Source organism: Rhinopithecus roxellana, chromosome 8 (genome assembly GCF_007565055.1).
Source record: "Rhinopithecus roxellana isolate Shanxi Qingling chromosome 8, ASM756505v1, whole genome shotgun sequence".
Classification (NCBI taxonomy): domain Eukaryota; kingdom Metazoa; phylum Chordata; class Mammalia; order Primates; family Cercopithecidae; genus Rhinopithecus; species Rhinopithecus roxellana.
Genome location: NC_044556.1, coordinates 93,605,922 through 93,614,003, shown reverse-complemented (window position 1 = coordinate 93,614,003; position 8,082 = coordinate 93,605,922).

The window sequence follows — 8,082 nt, the reverse complement described above, 5'->3', positions numbered from 1 at the left end:
GTTAAAAGTGAAAGTTCCCTTCTCATCGAAATTCTATTCCTCCTCTTAGAATAAACCATTTTTAAATTTTGTGTGTAAACTTGCAGACTTTTTTTCTAAGCATTTATCTATGGAGATAACATACACACGTTTTGTTTTGCACAAATATTGGATAATGCTATGGACATTCTCCAATTTTTTCCCCTTAATATCTTAGGGAAGAGTCTAGTTCCAGGAAGATGGAGGGAGCACACATTTCCCCCACTTTGTTCTTACTGAACACATCCATAAAATATAGATGGACTGTCACACAGCTATTTGAGGACTCTGAAAAATAAATAGCAACACACGGATTGGGTACACTAGACTTCTAAGGACCACTAAAGTGGTGGTGAGTCTTCCTTTTTTTTTTATTCTTCACGTATCGTCCAGCCTTACAGGCCAAAACACAGACGTGAGCACTGTGGTGCGGAGATCCAGAAGCAGCCTAGCTCGAGGAACAGGAGGGGAAGGAACAGCTGAAGCTCAGAGAGTGGGGGAAATGCCCCCCTTACCTCTCCTTTTCCCCATTTTTTTCGTGCTGAAGCTCCCAGGTAACCCCCTGGCTGCCAGTGGGAGCCTGCAGGAGCCAGAAGCCTGAGGGAGAGCCTCGCACATCTCCACTGAATAGAGCTGCATCACCAAGAGCGCGGGACTGAGCCGATGCGCTTTTTTTCTCTCTGAAGGATATGGCTGAATTGCAGAAGTGGGCAATTTTGGGCCAGAGGACCAAAAAAAAAGGGGAGCCCCAGGGAACTAGAAAGTGCTAGGGAGAGAGCAGAGAGGGAAGAGCTTAAGAAAGTGACTCCACAAAGTTGTTTATGAACACCTGAGCCCTTCCCCACCTACTCACACTGTTCACAGTGCTTATGGGTAGAGCTGATCCTAAGTCCATACCAAAGACAGCCGAGAACCGAGCTTACAGGTGAGCCCTGTCAGGCCTCAGACTGACCGCAAGATGGGGCCTATATGGGATGAATCCAAATAGCATTGCAAAAGCTTTGAAGACTGAAGTGACATTGGGACCAAAACTCACAGAAGGAAGGTTGGAGTCTTCGGCCTGAGCCTCACCTGATCAATTTCCTGCTATAATAAAACAAAAATATCAACATTTTCTATAGGACTTAAAAGTCGCATCTCGTCATGTAACATTCAAAATGTCTAGAATACAATCCCAAATTATTCAGTATATAAAGAACCATGAAAATAATTATAATGGAAAAAGACAACAGAAGCCATTATAGACTTTAAAGTAGTTAATAATAAAAAGCTCAAATAAGCAGTCATTCCTGAAACATACTAAAATAGAAAGTATCAGTAAGGAAATAGATGATATAAAGCAGAACCAAAGGAAAATATTAGAAGTGAAAAATACTGTACCATTTTAAAAATTAACTGGATAGACTCAATGGAATGCAGATGATGAAAGAGATTGATAAAATCATCCAATATGAACAGAAAAATGTCACTGAAAAACGAACAGACTTTCAGGGACCTGTGGGATGATATCGACAGGTCTCGTCATGTCACAGACGGATAAGAGAGTGCAGTGCTGGCTGGGTGCAGTGGCTCATGCCTATAATCTCAGCACTTTGGGAGGCTGAGGCGGGCAGATCACGAGGTCAGGAGTTCAAGACCAGCGTGGCCAACATGGCAAAACCCCGTCTCCACAAAAAATACAAAAATTAGCTGGGCATGGTGGTGGGTGCCTGTAATCCCAGCTACTCGGGAGGCTGAGGCAGGAGAATCATTTGAACCTGGGAGGCGGAGGTTGCAGTGAGCCAAGATTGTGCTATTGCACTCCAGCCTGGGTGACAGGGCGAGACTCTATCTCAAACAAACAAACAAAAAAGTGCAGTGCTGGCCGGGCGCAGTGGCTCAAGCCTGTAATCCCAGCACTTTGGGAGGCCGAGACGGGCGGATCACGAGGTCAGGAGATCGAGACCATCCTGGCTAACACGGTGAAACCCCGTCTCTACTAAAAAATACAAAAAACTAGCCGGGCGAGGAGGCGGGCGCCTGTAGTCCCAGCTACTTGGGAGGCTGAGGCAGGAGAATGGCATAAACCCGGGAGGCAGAGCTTGCAGTGAGCTGAGATCCGGCCACTGCACTCCAGCCTGGGCGACAGAGTGAGACTCCGTCTCAAAAAAAAAAAAAAAAAAAAAAAAAAAAAAAAAAAAAAAAAAAGTGCAGTGCTTTACAAACATCTGTATAATTAATGGCTGAAAAATTCCCAAGATGGGTGAAATCTTACAGATTCAAGAGGCTGAGTAAATCCTAAACAGGATAAATTCAAAGAAGTCAATGCCCAGACACATCATAAACTGCTGAAAACTAAAAGACATCTTGAAAACAGCCAGAGAAAAATGACACATTACCTATAGGGAAACAACAATTTGAATGACATCAGAATTTTCTTTTCTCTTTTTTCTTTTTTTTTTTTTTTGAGGCGGAGTCTCGCTCTGTCGCCCGGGCTGGAGTGCAGTGGCTGGATCTCAGCTCACTGCAAGCTCCGCCTCCCGGATTTACGCCATTCTCCTGCCTCAACCTCCCGAGTAGTTGGGACTACAGGCGCCCGCCACCTCGTCCGGCTAGTTTTTGTATTTTTTTAGTAGAGACGAGGTTTCACCGTGTCAGCCAGGATGGTCTCGATCTCCTGAGCTCGTGATCCGCCCGTCTCGGCCTCCCAAAGTGCTGGGATTACAGGCTTGAGCCACCGCGCCCGGCCGACATCAGAATTTTCATCAGATCATGGAGGTCAGAAGGAAGTGGCCCAATTTTTAAAGTGCTGAAAGAAAATAACTATCAATTCAGAATTCTTATCCAATGAGGTATCCCTCAGGAATGAAAGTGAAATAAAGACATTGTCAGATGCATGAAAACAGAGAGGACTGGCAGCAGCTGACCTGCTCAAAGGAACTGCATAGGCAGCTGGTCCTTCAGAGGAAAACAGCACCAAAAGGAAACTTGCAACATCAGGAATGAAGAAAAGCAACCAAAATGGGTAAAATAGAATAGACTAGTCTCCTCTTGAGTTTTTATAACATGTTTGATTGTTGAAAGCAAAAAAATAACATCATCTGATAAGGTTTTCAACCTATGTAGATGCAATATATAAGACAACTGTAACAGAAAGAGGGGAGAGTAAAGGCACCCACACGGTGGGAAGGTTTCTGTATTCCAAGTAAATTTAAGTGACAAAAATGGTTCTAAATAGGTTAATGTTTTCCTTTCAAAACTTTATACAAAGATATGGTCAAAATCATAATAGATAACATGGAATACTAAAAATGTTCAAATATGCCAGGTGCCGCGGCTCACGCCTGTTAATCCCAAGACTTTGGGAGGCCCAGGCGGGTGGATCACCTGAGGTCAGGAGTTTGAGACCAGCCTGGCCAACATGGAGAAATCCTGTCTCTACTAAAAATACAAAAATTAGCCGGGTATGGTGGTGGGTGCCTGTAGTCTCAGTTACTCAGGAGGCTGAGGCAGGAGACTCACTTGAACCCAGAACCCAGGAGGCAGAGGTTTGCAGTGAGCCAAGATTGTGCCACTGCACTCCAGCCTGGGTGACAGGGCGAGACTACTCCATCTCAACCAAAAAAAAAAAAAAAAAAAAAAAATTCAAATAACCCAAAAGAAAACAGGAAAAGGGGGAACCAAAGAACAAAAAAACAGAGAAAAAGAAGCCACACACGTTAGTAATTACATTAAATGTAAATAGTATAAACACACCAACTAAAAGACAGTATCAGAATGATTTTTCGAAAACATGATTCAGCTATATGATGCCTATAAGAAATTCATTTTAAATGCAATCATATGAGTAAGTTAATAGTAAAGGACAGAAAAAGATGGACCAGGTCGGGTGTGGTGGCTCACACCTATAATCCCAGTACTTTGGGAGGCTGAGGAGGGATCACTTGAAAACAACAAAAACAAATACAAAAATTAGCCTGGTGTGGTGGCACATGCCTGTAATCCCAGTTACTCAGGAGGCTGAGGCATGAGATTTGGTTGAACTTGGGAGGTGGAGGTTGCAGTGAGCCAAGATCGCGCCATTGCACTCCAGCCTGGATGACTCTTGTCTCAAAATAAATAAATAAATAAAATAAAATAAAATAAATAAATAAATATCATAAAAATGCTAACCAAAAAAGAAAGCAAAGTGAAATTGGTTTCAGAGCAAAGGAAATTACCAGGGATAAAGAGGGTTTTTATACAAAAGGTTCAGTTCACCAAGAAGATGCACCATGTTTAAAGGTGTACGCACCTGGCAGCAGAACTTCACAGAGCTTCTGTGCCCACAGTGCACAAGCATAGTGACACTCTCTAAAACCTGCTGGACTTACTCTAAGTGTGGCAAGCATCATCCCTAAAAAATGAGACAGTACAAGAACAATAGAACATAAGATTCTCCGTATGCCCAGGAAAAGCAGGGTTATGACGGGAAGCAGACGGCGACGGTGGACAGGTGAATTACTGGAAAAAGGCTAACATGACAAAGAAGATTGTGCTGAGGCAATATATGTGAAGCAAATCTGACAATGAAAGGAGAACTAGACAAATTCACCATTACAGTTGAAGACTTCAATACTCCTAACAGTAATAGAACTAATAGAAAATCAGCCAAGACAGAAGAACTGAGAGTATCATTAATCAAGTGGCTGTAATTGACATTTATAGCACTCCACCCAACAACAGCGTGATACATATATTCTTCCAAGGGCACATGGAACATTCTCTAAGACCATATCCTGGTTTATAAAATAAACCTTAAAGAATGTAAAATAACTGAAATCATACAAAATACGTTTCTGACCATAATGGAATTGAACTAAAATTCAGTAATAGAAGGATAACAGGAGAATCTGAAATTGCCTGGAAGTTAAACAACATACTCATAAATAAACCACCAAAGAGGAATTCTCAAGAGAAATCAGAAAGTATTTTAAAGGGAAGAAAAGTGAAATTATAGCATATTAAAATATGTGGGCACACATAATGCAGTGCTTAGAGGGACATTTATTGCATTGAGTGCTTTTATTATGAAAGAAGGTTTCAGATCAATAATCTGAGTTTCCACAGTAACAGAAAACGATAAGTAAAATGAACCCACATCTAGCAGAACAAACGAAGAAAAAAAGCAGACACCAATGAAATTGAAAACAAAAATGGAATATGAATGAAGCCGGGAGCTGTTGCTTTGAAAAAATTATTGAGAAACCGCTAGTAAGACTGAACATTTTTTAAAAAGAAGCCATGCATATCAACATCAGGAATGCAATGATTTATATTTTACTGTTTTTTTTTTTTTTTTTTAAATAGGGTCTCACTTTGTCATCCAGGCTGGAGGGCAGTGGTGCAAACACGGCTCACTGCAGCCTCGAACTCCCAGGCTCAAGTGATCCTTCCACCTCACCCCCCCCAAGTAGCTGGGACTACAGGCATGTGCCACCACGCCCAGCTGATTTTTGTATTTTTTTGTAGAGATAGGGTTTCACCATCTTGCCCAGGCTGGACTCGAACTCCTGGGTTCAAGGGATCCCAAAGTCAGGTGTGAACTGTGCCTGACCTTACTGATTATTAGTGATGCTAGCATCTTTTTCTTATTAATCAGTTATCTTTACTTCTTTGATGAATGGTCTGCTTATGTGTTTTGCCAATCCTTTAAAACTGTTTTGGAAAAAAATACAGAAAAGCGCACTGACTCTTTTTTTTAAGTGAGTTTCTTTCTCTTACTGACCTTGTTAGGGTCTCTCTATATATCTGATATCCATCTTCAGACAGATATTTTGTGAATATTTTATACAGCCCATTGCTTTCCTTTATGCTTTCTTTTGTCTTATAGAAAATACCAATTTGCACACTCAAATCTCAAACCTTTCGTTTACAGATGGGGGACTTTGTGTCACTTTCAGAAAGACTTACCCTTTGATTATAAAAAATGCAACATTGTCGTCCGATGGTTTAAAAGAAAAACTTTGCTTCCGGTGTTAGTGCTTTAATCCAATGGAAGTTAATTTTTTGTGAATATGAAGTAAAAATCTAACCTTCCTTTTTTTTTGAGACCAAGTCTCACTCTGTTGCTCAGGCAGGAGTAGAGTGGTGTGATCACAGCTCACTGCAGCCTCGACCTCCCTGGGCTCAGGTGATCCTCCCACCTCAGCCTCCCGTCACTGGGACAGCGAGTATGCACCACCATGCCCGACTAATGCTTGCATTTTTAGTAGAGATGGGGTTTTGCCATGTTGCCCAGGCTGGTCTCCAATTCCTGGGCTCAAGCCATCTGCTGGCCTTAGCCTCCCAAACTACTGGGATTACAGGCGTGAGCCACCCTGCCTGGCCCAATCTTTCTTTTTAATCAAATGGTAGCAGATGGGTTTAACACCATCTGGCGAACAGTCCTTACTGATATAGAGTGTTACATCATTTTTAAAAAATAAATTCCTATAGATACGTGGGAAGGTTTTTAGGTGCTGCTCTTCTATGGATCAGTTTGGACAAACCTGAGCTCACCATATTCTTCTAAACTGCAAAATAAATTTCGCATTTACTTCATATCTGGGAGGCCAAGTCTCCACATGCCCACCTTGTTCTCTTTTCTTGGTTATTTTCTAAATATAAACTTTAAAATGAGCACGTCAAATTCTATTTTTAATTCCATTTGGCAGTTTCATTAAACTGCACTGAATTTACTAATTTTGAAAGATTAACAGCTTTCTAATATTGAGTATTTTTATCCCCAAATATAGTATGTCTCCATTTAGGTCGGTCTTCCTATATTTATTTCAGCAGGATTTAAAGTTTTCATGAATAAAAAGTCTTGCACACCTCTCGTTGGATTTGCTCCCCACCTCCATCAAATTTTCTTTTTTTTTTTTTTTGAGACGAAGTCTGGCTCTGTTGCTCAGGCTGGAGTGCAGTGGCCGGATCTCAGCTCACTGCAAGCTCCGCCTCCCGGGTTCACACCATTCTCCTGTCTCAGCCTCCCGAGTAGCTGGGACTACAGGTGCCCACCACCTCGCCTGGCTAGTTTTTTGTATTTTTTAGTAGAGACGGGGTTTCACCATGTTAGCCAGGATGGTCTCGATCTCCTGACCCGTGATCCGCCCGTCTCAGACTCCCAAAGTGCTGGGATTACAGGCTTGAACCACCGTGCCTGGCCCAAATTTTCTAAACGGTTTCTGCCAATGTGTAGGGAAAGGACTAAATTGGAAGGAAAATTATTACCTTTTCTGATAAATGGGAGGAGTATATGAGTGAAAACAAAAATTAAGGATGCTGTCATTAACCAAATTGTTTCGCAATTACCTCAAAAGAGAACTGGAAATGACCCAACTGGAAATGACCCAGTTCATCAATAAGAAACTGGCTAAAGAAAACATTATTTCCACAAAATGGAACCCTACGTAGCCTTTAATGGAAAGCTCTCAATGTACTGAGAAGTGGAAAGAGCTCCAGGAGAGTTTAGGTGTACAAAAGATGGTGTATGTAACATGTTACCTTTTAAGAAAGTGAAGGCTAATGAAAATATCTGTATCTACATTAAGAACCTCCGGATTCACAAACTAACTAGTGGCTACTTTCAGGGCTAGAAGAAGAAATGGAGTGATGGGATGGGCAGGGAGCCTTCAGTGTTCACCTTTTCATGCGGCTTTGATTTTTAAACCGTAAGAATGCATTAACCATTAAAAAATAATCCTAGAGAAAACAAAAGAGAAACAAATACAAACCACCACTCTTCAAGATATGCCCTCCCACTGAAGAGTCTCAGCTGTGTGATTCTGAAGCTAGACTAGTAACTGAGCCGCCTGGAGGGTCCTGCAAGTGGAGCGTCCCACTCAGGAGGCCACGGTCTGGCAGCGGAGAGAACAGCGCGGGACCCCTCCACTTCCTGCTGGTCTGCAATGGGGCTCTGGAACATTACAATATTTAAAACTCTGCAAGTTTTGGATGATAAGGTATAAATCCTGGATTTTCACCCAAAAATGAACCTTTTCTAGGAACAGAATTTTGACATGATTCTGTTAACCCACAATAAAATACACAGTACAGCATCTT